This window comes from Pinus tabuliformis, chromosome 9, assembly GCF_031772625.1.
Source record: "Pinus tabuliformis cultivar Carrire ecotype Pingquan chromosome 9, CPIR1, whole genome shotgun sequence".
NCBI classification, from domain to species: domain Eukaryota; kingdom Viridiplantae; phylum Streptophyta; class Pinopsida; order Pinales; family Pinaceae; genus Pinus; species Pinus tabuliformis.
The window spans coordinates 315,542,532-315,565,806 of record NC_142307.1 but is presented as its reverse complement, the minus strand read 5'-3'; the positions used below and the strand labels follow the sequence as shown (position 1 = coordinate 315,565,806).

Genomic DNA, 23,275 nt, shown 5'->3' with positions numbered 1-23,275 from the left:
GGGGATTGGTTTTCACTATTGCAGACCCCATCTGTTTTTCACCATTCTGTGGGCTGTCTAGGATGCTTTTTTCCTTGTGTTCTGGATTATTTCCACGATATTCTGCTTCTTGTAATATGTTGATATCTTCTGTGTTTTCTTCCTCTTCTTTGTCATCTGTCCATGTGGCTGAAAACTTCCATCCTTTCGGCTTTGGTGGTTGTCTTATTTTCCTGTCTTTTTTTTTTGTGGGCACACACTTTGTAGATGGCTAGTTTGATGTCATATGCGGCATCTGAGGGCTGTGTTTTCATAATCAAGCGGCTGAACCCATTGCTTTTCGTTGTGGAGTAAGAGGATGTGGTTTGGTAATCCCTAGCTGAGATCAACCTCCACATAGATCCTGGCAAAAGTATAGATTTCCTTGGAGAGGCGTTCACTGTCTACTTTTAAGAATTTCCCCAAAGCGTTGCCAATGCCTGCTAATACTTTGATGTGCCAAAAGTGTAGGGGAAGGTTGTATAATTTTACCCACACGGGCATTTTGGAAACCACCATAGTGTTGGGGTCAAATTCTGGGAACCAAGATGTCATAAACAATCAAGCATTACCCTAGAACCATGGTCCCTCGTTCAATGCATATTCCTTGCCTTTTACTGTATCGAATTTGACAATAAAAAACCCTTTTGAACAAAGGTGGATATCACAGTTTCCTGTCCATATGGACTAAATCCATTGACAAAAGGCTTCCGGCTTGGTCCAGGGATTGACGATGTAGGCTCCAGGGATTGTAGCTTGCAGTTCTCTTTGTGCTTGCGATTCCTTTTTCCCTTTCACTGTGTCTTTGAAGGCCAAAGGTCCTTTTGAGCTCATGCCTGGACGTCCTCCATGTAGTCTTATGCTAAGGTAGATGGTTGAGTCGTTGCGTATACCGTATTCTTTTTGTTTGTGCTCCTCCTGAAGTACTTTTCCTGTGTAGATCAGGAGTTCTTTGCACGATGGGATGCCTATCCTTTCTTGTATCCTCGGTTTGAGTGTTTTTATCTCCTCCCAGCTCCCTATCCTAACGCATAGTGTGTTCCCTTCCACGGATCTGATAAAGAGGGCACTTTGTTTATCCTTGGGCACTTTAGGAGCAGATCCTTCTAGATCTATCTTGACAGGTGCGTGTCCCTGAATCAGATCTACGATATGGGGCTATGATCCAATGTGGAAGGGATCCTTTGTGAGTAAATACCTCCAGATCAGTGCTTGGTGTGGGTTGTTCTGTCTCTTTAACACCAGATCTATTAGATTAGTGGCAGATCTGAGATTAATACACCCTCCCTTGGTGAGGGAGGTCGATCTAGGTCAATGCATGGCCGATATTCCACGTTGAGAGGATAGAATCCATTTCGGCTCCCATGCATTTCCAAGTAGCCTTCGATCTAGGGCATGGTGTTTGTTTCCATAGAAATTGATCTACTCCGGCGCCCTGGAGTCGCGCACATACAGGTTTCTGCCCTTATGGGCTGTATCGATTTGCTCTGCGACATATGTTTCATGGTCATCCTTAGAAGTAATCAGTTGGTGTGAATTGCCCTCTCCAGATGCAGAGGTGACCTCCAGCGATGGCAGGGTAGTCTGAGACCAGTCCCAGGAGGGTGGGGGACTGAGTTTTCCTCAGAAAAACTGGCGAAACAGGCTGCAAAGTCATTGAATCCCCTTCGACATTGGATATGGAAAGACGTAGAAGAGCTATCTGCACAAACCCTCGCTCTTCAATTTGTATACGCACATTCCTGCTACCCACTCAACCTGTGCTCATCAGGGCTCTCGGGTTTCCCTTCTTGCATACCAAATCCACATTTTCCAATTCATTCTTCTCTTTTCCGCCGCTACGGTAGCGAGATACCCGTCGAACAAATCCTTCCTTCCCGCTTTTTCTGATCTGGTTTAGCTTCGTGGCCTGGGCTAGAAGCTTGTGGATCCGTTCGCTTTTGGTTGTGGATGAAACGGCTGCAGGAGCGATGGCCATTTTTTATTGCACGAGACAACAAGTTTTTTGGTGCAGACTAGGCAACTCAAGAAATGCTCAACTAAGCCTCATTATTAATTAATATTATTTTTTTCTAAAAAGTAATTAAAATCTATTTATAGTGTATTTTAATTTATATATGAATGATAAGTGGTGATATTTTAATTTCATATATAATCCCAACTAAATGAAAATTTTGATACATCCTTCATAAAATAACCAAAGTAAAAGATAAACGCATAGTGTGTAGAAATTTAAGGAATAAAAAACGCCATTAAATTACCCCTCTAAATTTTTATTTTTTTTACTAGAGTAGTATACATAAAAGAGAATCAAATATGCTTAAAATCGCAGACCTCTGTTGAATAAATGTACTTGTACCAGTGCCTATAGTTTCCATGTCAAATGGTTAGACATTTGTGTGTAATTTTTTTCGTTTCTCAGGAGTTGTTGTACTCTTGGAAAATGGTAAGTTTTATACTTCAGTTAGATGGCCAGACAATTTAGGTATGGGCTTTTATGCTAGTACCACAGGGACACGCTGCAAGACTTGACAAGCCTCTTTTATGGTTATTTTCATCCCTGTAATCAATGGCTATGTTAGCAAGTACGGGCATTGAAACTTGAGAGTGATTCAAGTGAGAGAATTCCATTCAAAGTAAATATGAATTTATAGTTGGGCGAAACTCTCATGTTCTGTTTAGGGACATAATTCTAACTACTTGAATTCATTATAAATTGTTGTAAATAGCTCATATCCATTAAAATCAAGCGAGTGAAAGTCTTAGATGCTTTAGAACCCTTGAGGCCACTCCATTTCATCACCCATACATTAGATTTTTCGCAATTACTTGTTCAAATTTTTTCCATTTGATGATGGTAAACATTTTGGAGTCGCAAGAGACTTGATTCAAGCTAATGAATGATAATTTTTAATTAAGTTAAGACCTAGTGCATTTTTTATTCCCATGCATAGATAAATAAGAGGTGCATTAAGCATTTGGATAATTAACAAACACAAATTCATGCAGGCTGCTGGTGCATTTTCTTGTGACTTCCATCTCTATTGTTTATGATTCACATCCCTAGATAAACAATTGGCTCTTTATGTATTCCTCCCTCGATAAATAATGAATATGAGTTCCATCCATAACTCATGCTTTTTATATCCCATGCCTTAATATTCCTGTCATTAGTGGTGCATTTGTAATTTCCATTTCTGGATTTTACAACCTCCTTGCAACTGAATAGTTTTGTTACATGGAAGGAAGCCTCATTTTGAAGATACTAAAGGTTAGAAGAAACAGATGAAGCTATAAAGTTTTAAAGAAAAATATGCTTTAATTCATAGGTTTAAAGAAATTAAATTGTTCCAAATTGTTGTGACCGCTCAGGCTGTACCCAAATTCATAACTATTAAATAGACATCATCATTATAGGTTGTATAAAGCAGCACTCAAGCTTAGGCACATATTGAACCTCCACTTCCCCATGAGGAAACCCTAATCTCTATGTGTGCATTATCATGCATTTTAACTTCATAGGACACATCAAGTTCCATAATGTTGTAGTCCTCGTTGATAATGGTGGTACTCATATTTTCATTCATAAGAGAGTGGTAGAATAAACCCATTGCTTTTAATACCTAGGACACAAATTTTAAATCATGATCCCCAATTGAGGTATAATGAAGTATGGGGGAAAATGTCAAAATGTCAAACTCTATATCGGAGACTATCAACTCAAATCCCATTATTTTCCATTGATATGGGTGGTTATGATATAATATTTGGGGTAGAGTGTCTATGCACATTGGGATCACTCATAATGTATTTCAAAGAAATATATGTAGATTTCTTTAAAGGGGGACATGTATACACTCTTCAATGGATTTTGGTAAGGTCCCTTCAAACAATCAATGCCCATAGTATCGAAAAATTATTAAATAAAGGCCACTGTAGAATTATTTGCCAATTTAATTCCATATAAGTTATGGATAAGCCATAATTTGAAATAGGAAATACACTTAAATTTTCAATTGTTCCTTCACAAAAATCATCAAGTCTTTCAAACACCAAAGACTAAGTTTATCCATTCTTAAAGAGAGCACTAACATAACATTCCCTTGATCCCAGGAATTCAACCAGAAAATGTAGATTCTTATTACCACCATTTTGCACAAACTAATATAAGCAAAAATATTACTCAAGAACTATTGAAGGTGGAGGTCATACAACCTACTACAAGCCCTTACTCATGAGTAGTAGTCTTGATATTAAAGAAGGAAGGAACCTAGCACAAGTGTCCTAATTATTAATGGTCTTCTAGATGAAAAGCATAGAGAAGTTTTTCAATAATAAAAATATGAAGGTCAATATGTGTTTTTTGTGATTACTTTCAATTTTTATTACACTTCGTCAACCTTCTAGAGCCTCATGAAGAAAATTTTCAAAGCATTTCTATGAAAGTTTTGCTAGTCTTCTCTGACGCTATTATGGTCTACAATAAAGCATGGGAATTACACATAGAGAATGACGATGAGTCATTGAAACTCCTTCGAGATGACCAATTATTTATAAAGCATTCCAAAGGTGCCTTTTGGACTCCTAGGTTTGAATATCTATGACTAGCCCCATCCTAAAACACTTAGATTTTAAGGGGATTTTTAGGAAATAAATGATACTGCAAAATAATTGTGAACAATCATGGTAAAATTATAGCTCCCCTTATTGTACTTGGCAATGCTCCCTGTGCTTTTCATGACATGTGCTTAACCATCGCTCGAGGATCCGTTAGCTCTAGAAATGTGTCTGTTTACTAGCACCTGTGAGTTCTAGTGTAACATAAATAATGATCCCAAAAATTCGTATCAGGTACAGGTTCCTTTAGGAATAACTTTACCACTAAAAGGTAAATTGATAAGGCATTATGGCTAAACCAGAAAGTCCAGATTCTTACTCAAGTAAGATACCAGTCATTGATGGTACAAATTATGTTTTGTGGAAAGCCAGTATGGAAGCCTATCACATTTCCCTAGGTGTAGATGTTTGGAGTTTCGTATTAGTTGATTATATTGTCCGAGAAATCCCTCCTACAAATGCGAATGATAAAAATGTTGATGGGAACAATGAAAAGGCAAAGAGTGAAATTATCTTTGGCCTTAATCAATATGACCTTATAAAAGTAATTCAATGTAAGTGAACCAAGGATGTATGCTACAAGCTCTAGAATAGTTATAAAGGAGATGAGAAAGTTAAGCAAGCCAAACTTCAAGCCATTATAATGAGGTGCGAGAGCTTAACAATGAATGAGGAAGAAAATATACTTGAATATTTTCTTAGATTGATGAGGTAGAAAATATGATTAGAGGATTTGGAGAAGAACTCATGAATGAAGTAGTTTTCCAGAAGGTATTGGTATCTCTTCCTATGAGATTCAATTCTATGATCTCATCTACATAAGAGATGTCAAACTTAAAGTCTCTTTTAATGAAGTAGCTACATGGAACTCTCACTTCCTATGAGATGAGAATAGAAAAAGAGAAGGTTGAGCAAAATGAGGTAGAATTTAAAGCCTCAATGAAGACTAAGGAACACAAATATCACCAAGAATGTTCCAACTATGAATTTGATCAAGAGTTGGCTTAGTTTGGTAGAAAGCTTAAATGTGGTTTAGGAAAGTATAAGGGAAATCTACCATTCCAATTCTTTGAATGTGGAATGTTTGGGAAATTTTCCTCCAAGCTTCCTTATTGAGATAAGACAAGAAAGGAAAAGGATCAAAAGCCCAGAGATGAAGCTCAAAAATCTCATAAGAAGAATCTTTTCAAGAAAAAATGGGCTCTACTCCAAAGAGGGTAGTTTTGCATTAGAAGGAAATAGGCAAGAGTCTCCAAAAGATGAGGTTGATGAATTCTTACTCATGGCATTAGTATCTAAATCTAAATCTAAGAACGAATCAAACCTCAAGGAAGAAGAAGACGAAATTGTAGTAGATCTTGAAGGGGAGCTCATCAATGCTCTTGATGAATTAAATATGACTTGAAGGAAGAAAAAGAAAATAAAAGAGAAGTTGTTGTGAGATAAAGAAGGTATGTACAACTCTGATAATGAAGTGTTTGTTTATCAAAGTAAAAATTTTGAGGAAGCTATTAAGAGTGAAGACAATCTGTCAGACCAATTAGAAGAAAAGAAAAATAATAGTAATAAGTTAGAAGATGAAAGTAACCTCTTGAAACAATAATTGACCAAGAAACAAGAGAAAATGATTATAAAAATTTATAAACGGGAAATTTCGCCTCTTAAACTCAAGCTTGATGATGCAAAAATGGAAGAAGACATTTTGAATGGATTAAACGTTGATTGGGAAATAACTACCATAGTTTAGAAGCAAACATTAGCTCTGAGAACAAACCTTGATAAGTCTGAAATTGAGATGGAATTAGACAAAAACATTGTTGAATGAACAAAGAAACTAAACAACATTATGAACAGTCAAAGTTTTCTAACAACTAAGGTAGGTCTGGGATACCAAGAAACATAAGAATATTTTAAAGGAAAGGTTAGTCTTAGGTTCAAAGGTATCACAAGATTTGCAATGGAGTTAAAAGGAAACACTAGTGATGATAAATGAAATATAATTCACATAAGCACTTAGCAATGGATAAAGTTTTAAAATTTTCAAATATTCCTCCACATAGATATGTAAATCAGCCAATAGGCAAACTAAGGTACAATCGATTTGTTCAAGATTATTAATACTCAAATATCAGGTACCCAAAATTATTTTATGGACATTGTTTTTCATGTCACAACTTTGGACATAAATCCATTAACCATAGAAGTGTCAAAGTTGAAATATATGAAAATTTAATATCTAGATAACCAAAATCCTAGGTCTAGAAATTCATTTGATGGGCATGAAAAATGCTCCTCCCGCCCCCTTTCTAAATGAAATTTATTTTTTTAAATGTAATAACTTTGGACATAAGGAAAATGCATGAAAAAAAAATTTGTTTGTGTAGCTAGACAATAAATCTTTGAATAATTAGTGGAGACATGAAGAGGTTGAAACATAAGACTGAGAAAGTTGAGGAGTGGAATTTCTTTATTTGGACATGAATAGAAAATAAAATGGTGTTTAGATATTGGTTTCTCTAAGCATATTATTGGGGACAAGAGTAAATTCTTATTTCTGAAATAGAAAAGCAAAGGTGATCTCACATTCGGAAATAATTCTTTAGAACAAATTAAAGGAAAGGGAATAGTTAGTCTAGATGAAAATACCAAGAAAAAAATTTCCTATATGTGGATGGTCTCAAGCAAAACCTACTGTGTGTAAGTAAAATGTGTGAAAATGACTATGATGTGACTTTTCACTCAAAGGACTATGAGATATAAAAATATATGAATGGAAAGTTGGTAGGAAAGGAAATCAAAACTCACAATGTGTGTGTTTTTGATGATTCCACAGTGACTTGCTACTTAAGAAAAACATACCAAACATGGTTGTGGCACAAAAGGTTGGGGAACATGTAAATTTCCACAGTCTAGTCAAAATTAGTAATTTAAGGGTAGTCTCAGGCTTAGCAAGACTATTAATGCCCGATAGTGCAATCTGCAAGTGTTGTTAGTTTGGAAAATAGATAAGGACACCATTCAAAATAAAGGAGTTGCCATCTTCTATACCTTTGAAGTTGGATCACATGAATATGTATGGTCCCACAAGAACAAATAGTCCAAGAGGAGAAAGATACTTTATTATATTTACTAATGATTTTACTAGGTTTATGCAGATAATGTTGCCGAAAGACAAGTTAGCATCCCAGAGTAAGTTGAAAATATTTAAGGTTCATGTTGAGAATGAGAAGGAAATCAAGATGAAATGCTTCATATATGTAAGAGGAGGATAACATAGACATAGTCCAACTCTAGCCAAATAATTGCACAGTTGAGTCCTTTGCTATTGGACAAGGAGCTTGAATCTAGAAGAAGTTAAATAGTGCAATTTTCATCTTAATTCGAAGCCAAATAAACCTACATACATCACCCATTAGGCCAATTCCTCCATCGTAACTTTCTTCATCATACACAACAAAATAAGTGAGAAAGAAATAAGATGGATAATGCTAATGTATAAACTTATTATTACATAAACTTTGTAAAATTAAAAAAATATATTGAAATGTGGGAAAAGTTGGATAATAAACTACATTTATTAGCATTTATTTAGCACGTACCATTTGAACCATGTGTCAGAGTGAAAGTTGGACAGTGAACCCTGTTTATTTCCCATAGACACTTATCCAATTCAACCTAATTTTCTTAATAACTTACTTATACTAAATAAATTTTATTATAATAAAATATAAAAAAATCAATATTTTTCTTAATAACCTACTTATTTACAAATAAATTTTATTATAATAAAATATAAAAAGATTAATATTTTCCATACTTATTCACCAATAAATATTATTATAATAAAATATTAAAAAATCAATATTTTCCATACTTATTCCCAAATAAATTTTATTATAATAAATATAAAAAAATCAATATTTTCGCTCGGTGAAAATCAATCTTTTGATATTCTTAAAGCATAATTAAAAATCTTTAAACAAACTTAACGTACATGAACCTTAAAATTATCCATAAATGAACCTTAAAATTATCAACAAAAAAAAAAACAAAACAAAAAAGAAAAGAGGATAGAAATAATTGAAAAGGTGATTTACACGAACTCCTAAATTCTAGCACGAACTACAGGTTGAATAATCTGGATCGTCTCCAGTAGTGATGGTGATGCCCTCCACTATTTCATTATTAAAAATCTAAAAATCTATTATTTCATTAGTTGGAAACGATTTATACAAGTGCGGTGCGCCGATTGTTCGAGGATCTACGTCTCAATTTTTATCCAACCATATCCAACCACGTGGAAACATAGTCCCAGGAAGAGAAACCTCGACTTAGCTAAGCGTTTACCGTTCAATGAATGCCGGTAGCTTTTTCCATATGGCCTCCACACCCTTATATATATCACAATAACCAGCCCTGGAGTCTCATAACAGATCATTAGTGGCTATTCTTCTTTAGTTATTTCATATGTTCATTATCTTCTTGTTCTCAAAGTCCATATAAATTAGATTCGTTCGCATACGTAGTGTTCATTATTATATTGCGATCATGGCCGCTGTAAATGCATCAGTAATGGCGATGAATGGAGCATCGCTCCTGCAACGGAGGCCAGCGGAGAGGTCAACAACCAGCAGGCAGCTTCGAGTAAAATGCATGGCAGGGGTTAGTAATTCTGTCGCTGTCTGCGTATCCACGAATAGAAGGTTTTATGTTATTCTATATTTAACTTAATTTGGGTCGTGTGGATCCACAGCCGAAGGAGTCAAGGCAATCGCCTTCTACCCCTCCTGAGACGGTAAGCGATTATGCAAGCCCCAATTTTAACATTAACATGCACTGCACTGCCCATGCACTGAACTAAATTGAATTGACATGAATAATAATGCAGGTGAGAACAAACTTTAAGGACGTGTTTGCTTTCAGTGGGGCAGCCCCAGAAACCATAAATGGGAGACTCGCCATGCTCGGATTCGTCTCAGCTCTCGGGGTGGAGATAGCGAGCGGGAAAGACCTCGCCGCCCAACTGGCCAGTGGAGGAGTTCAACTGTTTATTGGAAGCGCGCTTCTCTTCACGCTTGCTTCTTTGATACCCATGTTCAAGGGAGTGTCCAAAGAGAGCAAATCACAGGAAATAATGTCTTCTGGGGCAGAGATGTTGAATGGGCGTTTTGCCATGATTGGCCTCGTTGCGCTGGCCTTGACTGAATACCTCAAGGGAGGTCCTCTCATCTCATGATCATCATCAGCTCTATACCAAACTTCATACGCCTCTTAGTGTAGGTTGTAATCCAACCCAACTCGTATTCACTCTGCTATCACGAGATGGTACTGTAACAAATTGTTTTGGCAGTTTATGATATATTTGACACGTTCATTCACAATCTGTGTCATTTTGATTAAAATATTTACCGAATCAATCATATAAATATATTTCTGAGTACATCTTTGGCAGAAACTCTGATTACAATTTGGCACGCTAATCTTTAACGGATATTAATTGACACCAACCATACCAGGTAGCCATTAAATTACCCCTACCAAATTACCTTTTTTTTACTAGAATAGTACAGATAAAAGAGAATCAAATATGCTTAAAATCTCGGACCTCTGTTGAACAAATGTACTTGTATCAGTGCCTATAGTTTCCATGTTAAATGGTTAGGCATTTGTGTATAATTTTTTTCTATTTGTCATGAGTTGTTGTACTCTTGGAAAATGGTAAGTTTTATAGAAGAGTTAGATGGCCACACAATTTAGATATGGGATTTCATGCTAGTACAATAGCGATGTGCTGCAAGACTTGACAAGCCTTTTTTATGGTTATTTTTATCCCTGTAATCGATGGCTATGTTAGCAAGTATGGGCACTGAAACTTGAGAGTGATTTAGGTGAGAAAATGCCATTCAAAGAAAATATGAATTTATAGTTGGGCAGGACTCTCATGTTCTTGTTAGGGACATAATTCAAACTACTTTAATTCATTATAAATTGTTGTAAATAGCTCAGATCCATTAAACTCAAGCGAGTGAAGGTCTCAGAGGCTTTAAAACCATTGAGGCCACTCCCTTTCATCACCCATACATTAGATTTTTTGGAATTACTTGTTGAAATTTTTTCCATTTGATGATGGTAAACATTGTGGAGTCGCATGAGACTTGATTCAAGCTAATGAATGATAGTTTTGGATTAAGTTAAGACCTAGTGCATTTGTGATTCCCATGCATAGATAAATAATGAATATGAGTTCCATCCATAACTCATGTTTTCGATATCCCATGCCTTAATATTCCTGTCATTAGTGGTGCAATTGTAATTTCCATTTATGGGTTTTACAACCTCCTTGCAACTAAATAGTTTTGTTACATGGAAGGAAGCCTCATTTTGAAGATACTCAGGGTTAGAAAAAACAGATGAAGTTGTATAGGTTTAAAGAAAATAAATTGTTCTAAATTGTTGTGACCACTCAGGCCTTACCCAAATTCATAACTATTAAATAGACATCATCATTATGGGTTGTATACACCATCACCCAAGCTTAGGCACATATTGAACCTCCACTTCCCCATGAGGAAACCCTAATCTCTATGTGTGCATTATGAGGCATTCTAACTTTACAGGCCACATCAAGCTCCATAATGTTGTAGTCCTCATCGATAATGGTCGTACTCATATTTCATTCATAAGAGAGTGGTAGAATAAACCTATCTTTTGAAATACCTAGGACACAAATTCTGGATCATGATCCCCAATTGAGGGATAATGTACTGTGGGGGAAAATGTGAAAATGTCAAACTCTATATTGGAGACTATTAACTCAAATCCCATTTAGTTTCCATTGATATGAGTTGTTATGATATAATATTGGGGGTAGAGTGTCTATGCACATTGGGATCACTCATAATGTATTTCAAATAAATCTATATAGATTTATCTAAAGGGGGACATGTATACACCCTTCAATGGATTTTGGTAAGGTCCCTTGAAATAGTCAACGCCCATGGTATGGAAAAATTATTAAATAAAGGTGACTCTAGAATTATTTGCCAATTTAATTTCATATAAGTTATGGATAATCCATAATTTGACATAAGAAATACACTTAAATTTTCAATTGTTCCTTCACAAAAATCATCAAGTCTTTCAAACACCAAAAACTTGATCCATTCTTAAAGAGAGCACTAACATAACATTCCCTTGATCCCAGGAATTCAACTAAAAAATGTAGATTCTTATTAGCACCACTTTCTACAAAATAATATAAGAGAAAATATCACTCAAGAACTATTGAAGGTGGAGGTCATACAACCCACTACAAGCCCTTACTCATGAGTAGTAGTCTTGATATTAAAGAAGGAAGGAACTTAGTGCAAGTGTCCTAATTATTAATGATCTTCTTAATGATTAATAATTATTAATGACATTCAATAATAAACATAGAAGGTCAATATGAGTTTTTTGTGATTACTTTCAATATTTATTACACTTCGTCAACCTTCTAGAGCCTCATGAACAAAATTTTCAAAGCCTTTCTATGCAAGTTTTGCTAGTCTTCTTTGACGATATTATGGTCTACAATCAAGCATGGGAATTACACATAGAGACTGCTGATAAGTCATTCAAACTCTTTCGAGATGAAAAATTATTTATGAAGCATTCAAAAGGTGCCTTTTGGGATCTTAGGTTTGAATATCCATGATTAGCCCCATCCTAAAGCACTTAGATTTTAAGGGGATTTTTAGGAAATAAATGATACTGCAAAATAATTGTGAACAATCATGGTAAAATTATAGCTACCCTAATTGTACATGGCAACGTTCCCGTGTTTCATGACATGTGCTTAACCCTCGCTCGAGGATCTATTGGATCTGGAAATGTGTCTGTTTTCTAACACTTGTGAGTTCTAGTGTAACATAAATCATGATCCCAAAAATTGGTATAAGATATAGGTTCCTTTAGGAATAACTTTAACTCTAAAAGTTAAATTGATAAGGCATCATGGCTAAACCAGAAAGTTAGGATGCTTATTCATGTAAGATACCAGTCCTTGATGGTACAAATTATGTATTTTGGAATGTCGGTATGGAAGCCTATCGCATTTCCGTAGGTGTAGATGTTTGGAATTTTGTATTAGTTGACTATATTGTCCCAGAAAACCCTCCTACAAATGAAAATGGTAAAAATGTTTATGGGAACAATGAAAAGGAAAAGAGTGCAATTCTCTTTGGCCTTAATCAATATGACCTAGCAAAAGTAATTCAGTGTAAGTCAACCAAGGAAGTATGCTACAAGCTCCAGAGGAGTTATAAAGGAGATGAGAAAGTTAAGCAAGCCAAACTTCAAGCCATTAGAATGAGGTTTGAGAGCTTAAGAATGAATAAAGAAGAAAATATACCAAAATATTTTCTTAGATGGAAGAGGTAGAAAATATGATTAGAGGATTTGGAGAAGAACTCAAGAATGAAGTACTTTTGCAGAAGGTATTGATATCTCTTCCTATGAGATTCAATTCTAAGATCTGATCTACAGTAGATATGTCAGCCTTAATGTCTCTTTTAATGAAGGAGCTACATGGAACTCTCACTTCCTATGAGATGAGAATAGAAAAAGAGAAGTTTGAGCAAAAGGAGGTAGAATAAAAAGCCTCAATGAAGACTAAGGAACACAAATATCACCAAGAATGTTCCAACTATGAATTTGATCAAGAGTTGGCTTAGTTTGCTAGAAAGCTAAAACGTGGTTTAGGAAAGTATAAGGGAAATATAACCTTCCAACTCTTTGAATGTGGAAGGTTTGGGAAATTTTCCTCCAAGTTTCCTTATTGAGATAAGACAAGAAAGGGAAAGGATCAAAAGCCCAAAGATAAATCTCAAAAATGGCATAAGAAGAATCCTTTCAAGAAAAAATGGGCTCTACTCCAAAGAGGATAGTTTTGCATTAGAAGGAAATAGGCAAGAGTCTCCAAAAGATGAGGTTGATGAATTCTTACTCATGGCATTATAATCTAAATCTAAATCTAAGAACGAAACAAACCTCAAGGAAGAAGAAGACGAAAGTGTAGTAGATATTGAAGGGGAGCTCATCAATGCCCTTGATGAATTAAAGATGACCTGAAGGAAGAAAATGAAAATAAAAGAGAAGTTGTTGTGAGATAAAGAAGCTATGTACAACTCTGATAATGAAGAGTTTGTTTATCAAAGTAAAAAATTTGAGGAAGCTATTAGGAGTGAAGACAATCTGGCACAACAATTAGAAGAAAAGAAAAATAATTGTAAGAAGCTAGAAGATGAGAGTAACCTCTTGAAACAATAATTGACCAAGAAATTGGAGAAAATGATTATAAAAATATATAAACATGAAATTTTGTCTCTAAATCTCAAGCTTGATGATGCAAAAAGGGAAGAAGAGGTTTTGAATGGATTAATCATTGATTGGGAAATAACTACCGTAATTTAGAAGCAAATATTAGCTCTGAGAACAAACCTTGATAAGTCAAAAATTGAGATGGAATTAGAAAAAAAAATTGTTGAAGGAAAAAAGAAACTAAACCACATTTTGAGTAGTCAAGGTTTTCTAACAAATAAGGTAGGTCTGGGATACCAAGAAACATAAGAATATTTTAAAGAAAGGTTAGTTTCATGTCCAAAGGTATCAAAAGATTTTCAATGGAATTAAAAGGAAACACTAGTGAGGATAAATGAAATATAAGTCACATAAGCAATTAGAAATGGAGAAGGTTTTAAAATTTTCAAATATTCCTCCACATAGATATGTAAATCAACCAACAGGAAAACAAAGGTACCATCGATTTGTTCAGGCTGATTAATTCTTAAATATCAGGTACCCAAAATTACATTATTTTTCATGTCACAATTTTGGTCATGAATCCATTAACCACAGAAGTGTCAAAGTTGAAATATATGAAAATTTAATATCTAGATAATCAAAATCCTAGGTCTAGAAATTCATTTGATGGGCATGAAAAATCCTCTCCTCCCCCCCCCCCCCCCCCCCCAAACCCTTTCTAAATGAAATTTAATTTTCTGAATGTAATAACTTTGGACATAAGGAAAATGCATGAAAAAAAAGATTGTTTGTGTAGCTAGACAATAAATCTTTGAATAATTAGTGGAGGCCTGAGGAGGTGGAAACATAAGAATGATAAAGTTGAGGAGTGTGGAATTTCTTTATCTGCACATGAACAAAAAAGAAAATGGTGTGTAGATATTGGTTTCTCTAAGAATATGATTGGAGACAAGAGTGAATTCTTGTTTCTGAAATAGAAAACCAAAGGTGATCTCACATTCAGAAATAATTCTTTAGAACAAATTAAAGGAAAGGGATTAGTTGGTATAGATGAAAATACCAAGAAACGTTTTTCCTATATGTGGATGGTCTCAAGCACAAACTATTGTGTGTAAGTAAAATGTTTGAAAATGACTATGATGTGACTTTTCACTCGAAGGACTATGAGATATACAAATATATGAATGGAAAGTTGGTAGGAAAGGAAATCAAAACTCACAAAAATGTGTATGTTTTTTATTATTCCACAGTGAATTGCTACTTAAGAAAAATAGACCAAACATGGTTGTGGCACAATTGTTTCGACAGGCAGTCGCTCGGTGCGCTGCTGACCTTGCAGTAGTCCGAGCAGAGTTGGGAGGTCTCCGCGAAAAGATCTCCACGCTGACAGATAGACTCGAGGGCGAGTCACGATGCTTGTGTTGGGGGCCTGTTAGGCGTAGAATCCCCCCCAAGGAACGTTTCTGGGCCTAAATTCCATTGTAAAGACTTAACGAGTTGGGGGTGTGGGGCACGAAGTTGTAATAGAGTCATAGGGTTGTCCGCCGTTACTTTTGTAAAGGTAGTGTTAGATTGAGAGATCTACCCATGGTCCGCAGACCATGGGATTGTATAAATATAGCGAGGCTCTAAGTAGTTAAAGAATGGATTGATGATCATGGAATATAAGGATAGAAAAGTATTTGAAGTGTAGATTTTTGTCTTTGGTTCATAGAGTAGGAGAAGGCTCTGTAGTTGAGTGGTCATAGGCCTAGTAGGTCACAGCTGAGTGCGCAGACCCCTGCAGCTAAGTGCCCAGGGTAGGTTGAGTCTGTAACTGTTTGAAACATTAATAAAGAGAAGTTTTACCATATTTTTGTGTATATTTTCCTGTTTTATGCATTAAAGTATACTAGGTATGAATTGCATGTTTTTTGGTTATTTACTCCGCAAACTTATATGAATATGATGAGTAAGTGAATGTAATATAAGGTATATATTTACGCGAAGATAACTAACTGTTATAAGGAGATAAGTAAGATCGACGGCGTGACTTGGGGAAATAGTGCAGATCGCTACTCCAGTAGTGCAAAAGCCCCATAGTCCCTGGTTAGTGCTGTGGAAAGGCGAAGATAATAGGTCACAAAGGCCCTGCAGGTCCAGGAATTACGCGAAGTAACCTGTGCGAAGGTATTCACAGTTGGACTAAACAAACCCCTCAGACATCTCAAGGGTGCAGAAACCTGGTCCCAGCATCCCCCCATACTGCATCAGGGGAGACCTTCGTCCGCACTCCATGGACTGTTGCCGAAAGGGCCAGTAGTACAGGGATTTGTTTGGCTAATTAAACTCCCAACCTGGGTCAAGTCCCAACAACCCAACAAGATCCATATTGAAGGCAGAGTGTTTGTGGAGCATCTTTATGTCCCGGGTGCTAGTATTGTTGTTGGTTGGCATCCAAGTCAACCTTGTTTGACTAATGATGTTGATAGTGATGTGGAAGTGATTTTGTGAAGTCTTGTATAGGTGTCAGCGACTTCGAGAGGTCATTTAGAGGCTTGTTAATCTTTGGAAGAGGGTTGAGCAATTTCTGAGCTCGGGAAAGTTGTTTCCCTTCATCCTCTACACCAGTTGCATGGATGATGAGTCACGAGACAACTGAGAAGCTCCAGTTGTTGGTAGGCAGGCCTATGGGAGAGACTAAGGAGATCTAGTCAAATTTAACCTATGTTTTAGGTGCGGCCGAGTTTTTTCATGAGTTTTTCTCTGCATTCCTTGTGTTGTTCAGCTAATTTTGGCATTGTGGTATGTTCTTGATCAATCTTTTTCAGCATATGGTTGGAAACATTTGTGGGGCCTCTAGAAGTTGATCAAGGTTGAAAATATCAAATGGATAGTGGATTTAGTGGTTGACTTAGTCAAAAGCCTATCTTAATCAAATATAAAGAGTGTGAAAATAATGGTTGAGTGATCCATAACCTGTACAATTTACTAAGTTACTCAACACAGAAAAGTGATAAATAGAGGGCGGTTCTAATCGATTGGTTTTCTTATGAATGTTAGAGTATTCCATTATGAGGGTCATGAGAGTGAGTATAGATTGCAACAATGACTCGCGTTGTTTGGCAGTGTTTTATCAGTGTATTATGTGCAGCAATCAGAGATAGAGTTGTGAAGAAGATTCACATTTTATGTTTTGATTCTGGCATAAAATTGGTAGCTTGTGGTGTGTTATAGAGGACAGATTATTGTGACTAGAAGAGAAGAAATAACCCTCTTAACGGAAAAAAATTTGATTCATATTTTATGTGTAGAATCATGGTGTTCATGGGTTTCTCGTGTTGAGGAGATTGAGAACCCATTATGAAACGCTTATGAAATGGGGTTCGCATGGAGGAAGTGAAGGCGTGGAGGCTTCATAGTAGACATTGATTTGGAATATTCAGTAAAAGGAAGATATTTTTCCATCCAGTAAGATTTGGATAGTCCATTGGTAGTTGGGATAGGATCGTTGGTCATGGGAGATTCTAAGGGATAGATTTCCATATATCCATGAGAGGAAACAATTTTCCGGTCTCATAGGTGTCATCATACTTTTAAGGAATCCGAATCTTCTGGCTTGTGGGTGTAAGCTAATCCATGTATAATTTTTTTAGCATATTATTAAAATAATTGAGTAGCACAACAATAGTAGGGTGTTTTTCTCCTGAAATGGTTTCCAACAGAAATACTTGTTTTCTTATGCATGCATGCTTGTGTTGATGTTTCTCATGGTTTTATGTTTGGGTTTATCTTCTATTTCATATTCGCTTAAGCTAATGTTGTGAATGGTGTTATAGACATTTTTGTGCCTTAGAGCTCTAAGCATGAAATGTCCATAAACCAAGGGATCCTAAGTCCCTAAAAGTGTTGTTCCTACCCCTAGAGGAACAAGGTCAACCAATTTCAACTTCTCCCAGAAGTTCTCCACCAAAAACTGCTCAGAAACAGTCAAATCAGGATCATTTCAGCTGCTCCACTAGCCAGCTGCGTTGCATAGCACCCCAGTACACTAGCTAGGTGCGTTGAGTGGGAAATGACAAATGGCAGTGTCATTCCTCGAGGCGGACAGATAATGGAAACTTCCAGAATCTTCCCCAATGACACTTGCCTCACTGAGTTCGACCAAGGATGAGTAAGACGCTCTCAGTCTCCAAGTGGAAGAAAGAACTGACAGAGAGAAGCCACAAGTCAAATCATAAGCTGAGTCATCCTCTTTGCATACATCTATATATGGATCCCTCATCCCAGAGATCCAGAGGCTGGAATTTTGTACTTTGCAGAGAATTGTTGTTGGTTTTGAGATAGAGATCAGTGCATTGGGTGATTTATGCTTTGTTGGAGGTGAAGAGGGGATTCCTTTGTTGGGGGGTTGATGCTGGATCAGGAATCATCGGTTGTAACTCCTCTTGGACCTTCTTGTTATATCAATAAAACTATTTGAGTTTCTCCTACATGCTTGTGTATCAATGATGTTTTGTTATGTTTGCATGTTTAGCTTAAATCTGATCCTAAGCTATTTATGAATGTAAATCCATGTCTTTGTGTAGTTTTCCTCTTCTGTGATCTTGCAGGAACTTGGTGAAGCTGGGAAAGCGAAGGAGCAGGTAGCTGGAAGCTGTCAAAGAGGAGAGAGATAAGATCAAAGGACTAGCGCAAGACACAGGTTAGTTCATCCTATTCCTCTTCATTTACAGTTCATAAAGAAGAATAAGAAAGTAGTTTTCCTTGTTTGTTGCTAAGGCAGTGTTACACCTTAGTGGGATAGGGGTGTTCTGAGTAGACACTTTTCTCAACAACAAAATGGCGACTCCGCTGGGGATCATGTCTACTTAGCTTGTTTGTGTTTCTCTTCTTGTTTGTTTCATAAACACAGAAGTAGCAATCGAACTGCATTTTCCATTATCAAATGCAAAGTAGACACCTGCTACTTCAATCCATTCACTGGATTTGTTTATGATTTGAATAGCTGATTCACAAATGATCTGATTACCCTTTGTGATAGCTCTTAGACCTCCTTTAAATCCACCCTCTGATTGTGCATTACTGATTCCTTTTACTCGGCCAAAAACCATAGATTAAACTGCAAACCGTGACCCGGAACCCGGAAGGAATTCTCGTTTCTGCCCCAGCGCAGGCTCTGTGAAGAGATTCTGCATTTCAACGCAGTTCCCGAGAGGGCTACCTGTGCTGCAATCCAGTTTCTCTGTGTAACAGGTGCGCTGATCAGCCTAGCCCTTTGCAGCTGAGGTTCTTTGCTTCATTTTTCAGTTTTGTCTCTGATTTTTGCAGCCTGTGATCAGTGTGTGTCTGTTTAAAAACCCCTTTTCTTTGCCTTAATTCTGCCTCCTTTGTACAAAAAGACTGTAGATGTTCTTTGTGTGTTTGTTACATCATTTACAGTTTTCCATTGAAAAAGTAGAATAGTCATACTGTCGTCCTTGGATTTAGATCTGTCGTAAGTGTCGATTTTGATCTTAGGAGAAAGTTTATTTGCTGTTGACAGTCGATTATGCTTTTAATTTTGTCTTTGGTTTGAATTTGTCACTTTCTAGTGTCGAAACGAGTGTTTATTTCAAAATCGTAAAGTGTCGTAATCTTCTCTACCTTTTGATTTCGAAAAGAAGCTTGTTTGTGTTTTTCACTTGAAAGCAAATTCAGATTTGTACATCAACTTTCTTTTTAGGCATCAATATTAAGAAAGTGAAAACAAATACATGCATATGTGCATTTGCATATTGATAGTCCGTTTGGCTTGATTTAGGAAAAGTGCATCTACAGTGTGCTCTTTGCTCTTTGAGAAAAGATTGTGTATTTCTTTTCCCCTTGTAGCTAGGATTTTCATTGCTCAAAAGAGATAAAGGATTGCTTATCATCTTTATATTGCATTTTAGGAATTACATCTACATCTCGTGGTGATCCCCAAAGGCAAACTTCTAAGAAAGATCAACTTAAAATAAATTGAATGAATCTAACAACTCTTTGGAACTTAACGCACAACATTTAGAGGTCTAGGCTAGACACGTATTCCAGCGTCGTAAAGCCTGGTAACTGTTGTCCTCACTGATGGTTGGGTGATTCCTCCACTTTGAGACAATTAGTGCCAGTACGGACTTGTGCTCCCACGTACCGTCGAGTATATATTGGGAGACCCCTATAGGCTTAAAACGTTTTATCCATAGGAAGCCGTGTCGGCCGCCCTACTGATCGCAATGCACCGAACACAGCATTCGGGAAGATTGATTGCCGTACCGTAAAAAGTATTCTGCAGTTTTGCGATTGGTTTGGTACTCCCTCTACCTAGATCTCTAGAGCAGTCCCTTTCGTTCCTTTTCAGACTCCTTAACGGAAAAGGTCCATCTGAGCACTTGTCACTTCAGGCTCATTAAAAATCGAAGGAGACTAGAGTCATCTTTTGTTTTTTCTCGACTCTTAAAAAATGAAAAAACGAGTTGTGTCAAAGCGTCTAAAATTTATTTTAAACGGAATAATCATCACCTTTCCCTCGTTGATCTTCGAAGTTAGTTTCCGTTCATCACAAGTTCTTATAGAATCGCTAGGAAATCTTTTGGATAGACTAGATATGTCTGAACAACCATCAACATCTAGGACTGTGTCATCCAATGCAGCAGTGGAAGAGCCTCCTACTGCTAATCCAATGGTGTTCGATGGTATACCAACTGTCCCGGCAAGTTATCAACAACATGCCGGAGTCCAATCGGGGACTGTTTCGACGACATGGTAAGTTCCTATTTCTTCATCCGGATTATCATCTGGTATTTCTTATGTTGAAACTCAACAAGTTGATCCAATGTGTCTTCAAAGGCCAATCTACCCTTTAAGTACTGGATTTCCACCATATGGAGGGCAGTATGCTTTTTCATTGTTCCCTCTCGGAGAACAACCATATGGGAGTTTACAACAAAGTTCAGGTCAAATTGGAATTACATCCAGTGGTTGGGTACCAATACTGAATCAGCAACCAAGGGTTGTATATTCAATGCAACCAGTCCACCCTGTGTCGAATAATCCCGCTATACCTGCTATGGTGACTGCATCGCAAGTACAAGCGTTACTTGTTGTATGTCAACCCCAAGTTTCTTAGGTTGCAATACAACAGCCTCTTGTCTCAACGACTCAATCACAACCTTAGGTTAGTGCCTCCTTATCTGGAGTGACTAAGGCTCAAACGAGTACTGTGACTCCTCATCTTGGTCAATCATCCAATATTGGGCATGAGAAAATGGTCCAACAACCATGGATGGTTCAATCTCAACAACCGCCATTCCAGCAATCATGTCAAGGACCTGAGCAACAAGTCTTTGTAAGTAATGGGCAACTGCATTTCCAAAGCGGTTATCAACAACCATACTATAATGGTTATGCCCATCAACCTTGTCAAAGTTGCCAACATCAAATACATTATGTTGGTATGCAAAGACCCACTGTTCAGGCGATTCCATCTTATCCTGCGTATGCTTCGCCTAACCTGAATCAATAGTTGCCCTTTGTAGCAACTCTAGAATTACCAGATCTAAACCGGTTGACGAATCATCCAATTGCTTATCCCCCTTGGTGGCCGACGATTCCGCATAAACTTCCATCAGATATTCCTAAATTTAATGGAAATCCAGGTGAAGATCCGTCGAATCATGTGATGACCTTTCATCTGTGGTGTTCATCAAACACCCTAAATGATGATTCAATTAGGCTTCGCCTTTTTCAGAGGACGTTAACTGGTCCGGCAGCAAAATGGTATATCGAATTACCCAGAGCTTCATTTGACAACTTCAGTACCCTAGCCACAACATTTTTAACCCATTTTCAATTACCGATAAGGTACGAAATGGGAATCGAACTTCTCACGAACTTCAAACAAACGACGGCCACTCACATATCTGATCATATACATGAATGGCGACGTTGTCGTAGAATGCTGAAAACGTATGTTCCCGATCAGCTTTTAGCTGAATGGTTATTTAGTCATTACTGCCTTCCATCACGGAAGATGTGGCAAAAGGGGGAGTCATCACAGAAGAGCAAGTTATCGCTCGTGCGCAATATTTGGACTTGATTTACACTCAGTCTGGCACGCTCTACGATAAAATACCTGATGCCCCTAGACTGGAATTCTCAGTTCCTCCTCCTCCTAAATCAAACAATGACTCTCATGCCATCAATGGCGTGATTGGCGCGACAGACACGAAATCGACAAAGGCTACATCTAAAAAGGCCTGTAAGATTTTTAGTCAAAATGCAAATGAGGAACTTCTTGCCTCAGAAGTAAATACCGTGTCGACTGACAAGGGCAAACAACTGAAGCAACCAGGGGGCAAGAAGAAAAATAAAGGGAGAAAAAGGAAGCAGGATGAGTCATCTCCTGAAAAGCCTTCTACAAACCCTTCTGGGCAAAGGAAACCCCATGCGGGGTGTCATATATGCGATGAGGATCATCGGACGAGAGATTGTCCACATAAAGCTGAAGTTAAGAAACTCTTTAAGAGTTCAAAAACCTCAGCAGTATTGACTGATCCATTTCCAAGCCCGGGAACCAAACTGGTTGCTAATCAAAATGCTTCCCGATCCCAAATGCTTATGTTGTCTATCTCAAAGCAGGAAAATGATGCTTTGGCAAGGAATAAAGATTACGGGAATCCACAGGTATCGAATAACAAGGCTAATGAACAACCTAGTATTTCGACAACAACTTTGACCAAAGTTGTGCCACCCATCATTCCTGAACAAATGATAAAGTCGCCAAAGGGAGTAGTGCACAAATCGACATTTAATCCTCGTGCAAAAATAACACAGAATTATAATATAATAGAGGACCTAGCCCAATCACCGTCCGCTATGTCGACACTTGAGGTACCGCAAAATTACCTCTCCCAAGAGCAAGCTTTATTATCAGCAATAGGTGGGATTGACCCAATGGATTCCAATCTTGTGGCCTTTAATCATAAAGGATATGACCCTCAATTACCAGCTCAACTAGCTTTCCTTATTCAAGTGAAATCCCTCAACAAAACTGTTCATCGAACAATTATTGATGAGGGGGCATCTACATGTATTATGTCGATGAGTTGCTGGAAAACTTTAGGATCTCCAACGTTGTCGCGGTCTGCGACGATGTTAAAAGCATTCGACGGAAGGACATATACCCCATATGGTATCCTAAATAACTTGAAAGTTGAACTAGGAGGGAAAACAGTAGAAATAGATGTTGAAGTCATAGATGGGAATCTTGATTACAACATCCTACTAGGAAGACCATGGATATATGCCATGGCAGCTGTTGTGTCGACCTATTTCAGAAAGA

The 23,275-nt window shown here is 37.2% G+C and overlaps 1 pseudogene across 1 annotated transcript; it reads left to right on the top strand.

The window, feature by feature from the left end:
- The first annotated feature begins 9,110 nt into the window (after positions 1-9,110).
- Positions 9,111-9,951, top strand: LOC149148484 (early light-induced protein 1, chloroplastic pseudogene; annotated as a pseudogene). Its single transcript, XR_016263642.1, has 2 exons — positions 9,111-9,297; positions 9,389-9,951. The product of XR_016263642.1 is annotated as an early light-induced protein 1, chloroplastic pseudogene (transcript).
- The last annotated feature ends 13,324 nt before the right edge of the window (positions 9,952-23,275 follow it).